Below are 5,251 nucleotides of genomic sequence, written 5' to 3' on the forward strand. Positions count from 1 at the left end.
AAGCTTCTGAAAGGTCTCTCACCTTTTCTGCAGAATCTGGGAAAAAGAGCAATAAAACTTTAAGTCCAGGTCACACAGACAACCAGATACAACACGCTGTGACACGTTTTTGTGACCCCTGTGGCCCCTCACTGTATGTTAAACAGTGGTGAAGTCAAAAAAAGGGCTAGCAACTAGCTCTAACCTCAAACAAGATTTTATAAAGTAAAAATCAAAGATTTCATTCATTATTGCTTTGGCTTGCATGTGAATTGTTGTAAACAATCATTGAAGTTGGAATGGTTTAAGTTAGTGACTAACAGTAAGCTAGCTGCCACAGACTGCTAGCTAAATGTTAGCTAATCACCTGGAAAAAATGCTGTTCAATCCTGACAACAAATGAGGCTTTGTAAGTAACAAATTCTCTGTAGATGTTTTATTGTACATACTGCAGTTCACAGCATCAATTGTTTCAGTAAGTTAGACTTAATTGCACTTACCGTGTAGAGCTGCTACTTTTCTCTTGTGAAGCAAAACACACAGGTTGAAAAGACTTCCTAAAAAGCATATAGTTCTCATTTTTCAAAACAATTTTTGTCCCCTTAACTCCCTCATTGTCCTCTTACTGCAGCCACCATAGTACACGAGAGAAGATCTGAGGCCTTACGGTATACTTAATCAGGAGTGTTTTCAAAAAGTATGCTTTGCTTTCACAAGAGAAAAGACAAAGTGCTGGGGTTTATATGATTTTAGTAATTTCCAGGTCTGGATAAGAATAGAAAAAAGAAAAGGGTATGGAAAAATATTTGTGTTTCTAGACTATTGCTAGTATTCTACTTTGTAAAATCTAAAATTCTGAATTTCTGTTTCAATACAGTTACTAAAGAAACGTTAAAGAAATAGAAATAATAAAAACAATATATAGAGAAAATATAAAAGTATAAAAAATAGAAAGCTATAAAAAGAGTCAGAAGTATGTTCATTATAATACAATTTATGACAATATATGTATGATACAGTATATGACAGAATGTTATATAGCACAGTGTTTTTCATGCCGCTGAGAGCAGGCAGCCAGTGCAGCCAAAAGGTTTACTACCCTGTGAGAGAGCATGGGCAAGAGCAAGACTAATGTCATCAAATGCCACCTGCCACTGCGCGTGTGTGTGTGTATGCAGAGACAGTCTGTGGTTGTGTGGGCTGTGGGTTGTTGCACCAGCTTTGTCCCTGGCTTCTCAGTCTTCTCAGTTCTGGGCTTCATATAGTACATCCTAGAAAAGATATATCCATCGGAATGGATGGGAGATCTGAACGGGATAAGAAGGTGAAGAGTCCCTGCAGAGCCCTTATTTATAAAGGTTCAAAGTGTCTTAACTTAGTCATTCCTAACTAAGAGTAATTAACATATTAGTGCTACGGAGGAGTCCTAACCTGTTGGGAGTCACCAGGAGATATACTAGGTCAGGAGAGAGAAGAGATGTTTTAGGAACACGTGATTACGATAAGGTTATTAAATGATATTTTTGATGAAGACAGCTGACAGAAAACTACAACTACTACAAGTGACTTGATAAAAAAACATGACTACATGACTGGTAGAAATGTTTACTTTCAGTGCAGGGATGCTGGGAAGCTTAATAAATATGGACCCAGAGTTGCTTTGCATGGGGAATTTCTTGGCACCAGAAGGGCAAAACTGTTGACTTAGTTGCAGAATCAAAACTAGAGTCAGCAAAAGGCCATCATGTCTTGGTTTATAAGCAACACAATGTCAAGCTACAATAAAGTAGGAAGAGTACTAGTTTGTTCCTCTGCTTTTCCTTCAAGGTTTGCTTGATCTGCTCCTTTCTGGACTACCAGCCCCTGACAACCAGTGAGGGCCATGTGTACCCAGCCTGGGCCTACCATCTGGGGTGGGCGATGGCCTTCTCCTCTGTGGCTGCAGTACCCATCTGGGCTGTCGGCAAGATCTGCTTCACCGAGGGCACCTTCAGACAGGTAAGAGCACCAACACATCCTGTGTAGTATTTCAACTCTGCCTTCAATATTTTTTGCCACCAATATTCATGGTATGAATTTGATTACCATTGATTTTGTCTGACCTTGTCTGTCCTTTTTTCATGTCATCAACAGGGTCTGTTAGTCCTGTGGCGTCCTGTTAGTCATCCTGTTGACATACCGTTAACATCTAAATGAAGCAGAGATGAGACCACTGTCAGCCCCTTTCCCTGATGTGTTATGAGTCTTCTTTATTTCTGTGTCTGAAAAGAAGAGTTTATACATATTTTTTTTCTCTTACATGTAGTGCTATTTATCCATCTACATTGCTTTGATATGAGTTGTTTAGTTTTGGAAAAATATCAGCCTTATAAATGTCTGCCTTCTCTCCAATATAATGAAACCAGATGGCATTTGGGCTTGTGTTGCTCTAAGTGTAAATCATGACCCCATGAAAAGCACCAGGCTTTAAAGCCAATTTGACTTAGTGGCCAAACCCCTTACCACCTTCCTCCTGTATGCTGATACATTAGCTCCTGTCATTAATCTGCAATTTTAGGTTTTATTAGTGGTGCAGTCATTTATAGACAAAGATTACAGCAGCAGACAAATACAGCAACACTGAGTGTGTTGTAAACGGGTGTGTGACCTAATTTCTCAATCAAGTCAACCTGTAGCCGTGTGTAGGTAGCCATATGGTTCATGATCCATTAGCTACTGTACATTCTGTAATGTATGTGTGCGTAAGAAGGTGATGGAAGGGGTTAGTGGAATTAATGTGCAAAACACTGATGAGGTGAAAATAGGACAGCAGAAATAACACAATAACAAAAGGTAAAAGACAAAGTTCCTGAGGTAAGTTAAGGTACAGTGGTGCTTGGAGAATAGGATTGAAAGAAAATTGTCCAGAGGAACAGGATGTATAAAAAAATATTGCTTTTGTGTTTTTGCTGTTTGTTAAACTCATTTTGATGAACTGGTCCTTTAAAATTTGATGGAGGGAGTTTGGTAGGTTATAAGTGGACAAAATAAGTAATGAAGAGAGACATTTAAAGGCTGTAAAAAAAATTATTTCATAATCGTATGAATCAGAAAGACACCGCTGGGGAGTCAGACAGGGTGAGGAGTGGTGGAGTGGAGAGGGGATGTGCAGAAGATGCTCCGTCAGACGCAGTCCATGTGTGCCCGTGCATGTGTTTGCCTACCAGCAGATGTGTTTACACGTGGACATGCATGCGTACATGAGTTCCTCCTCTGCCATGTGGTAGATCACGACAGGCCTGATCATGTGTCACAGTGGAAACTTGTGGCTGGGAAGTGGAACAGTGTCTCACACAGCGCTGGTCAACATGAAAACTACAGTCACTGTTAACCCCCTCGTGCTCATGTTTTCTGATGACTTTCTCTAGCTTGCATTCATTTAAGATTTTTTGTTTTAAAAATACAGCTATACATTCCAGTTTTTTTATTTTAATAGCTAATCATCAATCTAATCAATAATTTTGATATTAAGATATTGGATAAATAAATAACAATATTATCCATATGCACAAAAAGCTATCCATCATCTTGAACTTTGCGCTCTTTTCCTGAAGGTTCTTGCTCAACCATCTCCAGTTAGTGCTGCTGCTTCCTTCTCCACCTGAGCCAAAAACTTCCCAAAACAACCTATATTTTCCAGTTTAGCTTACTGTTTACAGTCGACCATTTTTTCATATTCTAGTAACAGTAAACGATAATAATATTGTGTAGCTTAAGCGAAGACCCAGCATACAGTACTGTGCATAGATCTGAAGTTTCTGGTCAACTTGGGCACTAGAAAAATATTCTATTTCTGAGCGACAATATAATAGTTACATTTAAATTATGACAATGTTATTTTTCCATACTATTGTGCAGCAACAAGTTTTAACCGTATTATGGTTAACACTGACTTTAGCCTGCTTTGCTGACTGTACAGTGTATGTGCACTTTCCCTAGCTGGTGTGTGGTATGACAGAGTGCTTTGTTGCCAACAACTTGTACCCATGTACCGAGGCTTTGTGCTTTTAGAAAGGGTAAAAAAGGACACCATTCTCTAAATATTGGACAATATTGGACATGCTTCTTCTAGGCTCTATCTGTGCCTCCCCTCCCTCCCATTGTTGCTTTCTCACTCCTGTCCAAAGTCTGAGCCCGAGGACCAGGTGATCTGTCTGAATATAAAAGAGACCCAGTGTCTGACTAGCAGCACACAGCCACACACACACACACACCCACGACCCATCCATCCATCACACACAAACAAAATCTGCACACACTGATCCAATTTGGCCTTTTTTCAAATACTATAATACTACATCACATTGAAACACTCAATGACCAGATACACGCGTATACAAACGTACACATCAGTCAAGGGCAACTCAAGAGTCATCGGGCATCTCAGCAGACACCTAGGAGACCACTTAAATTAAGGATTCACTTATACGCACACACACATCTCTGGCTGCACTGATAAACATGCTGTTTATAGCAGCACTATAGGACTGACTCGTTGTTTGTACAGCCCACATCCAAGCTGAATCAGCAGGAGGACGATGCTCTAACTGGGATCTCATTACAAAATTCTGTAAGTATGATTTGATCTACTTATATATGTTAGGTAATATTGATATTTTACTAAACATTTTATATATATACAACTCTGGTTGTTTCAAATGTGCTATATAAATAAACTTGACCTTGACCATCCTCAGGTTAACTGAGTGATTTAAGTAGACCAGTAGTCTTTATGTCTTTGTGTGCTGTCCTCGTAAAATTAAAAAATTCTAAAAAAAAATTCTAAAAATTTAAACAGCCGTGTGTTTCAGTCTAAACCTAGCTGACTCTGTAACAATTACTTAATGCAACGAGATGTCATTGTATCTGAAGTTTAACGTAAACCTGCCAACCAAACTGAAGCAATCAATTCATAATAACTGTGCATAAGTAATTACAGCCAACACAAGTTAGCCCTGGAAGACACGCTGATTGCAGAGATAATGGTACTTTATAGATGTTGCTCATTCTAACGTAACGAGAAACCTTATTTTGCAGGTGATTGTACACTAATGAAAGATAATGATTACTATCCAGTTCTGCCTAAATATTATACACTGGACCTTTAATGTAAATATATTTGACAGATAATTGATACTGCAGTTGATGGCAAGGAGACAGAGTTGAAGTTGAGTTTCTACGTATTACTGCTCAAAAGGAAGCGTGCATGTACTCATGGACGAGAGGCTCGTGC

The sequence above is a fragment of the Morone saxatilis genome, unplaced genomic scaffold (assembly GCF_004916995.1).
Source record: "Morone saxatilis isolate NCDOM2014 unplaced genomic scaffold, NCSU_SB_2.0 Contig14, whole genome shotgun sequence".
NCBI lineage: Eukaryota > Metazoa > Chordata > Actinopteri > Moronidae > Morone > Morone saxatilis.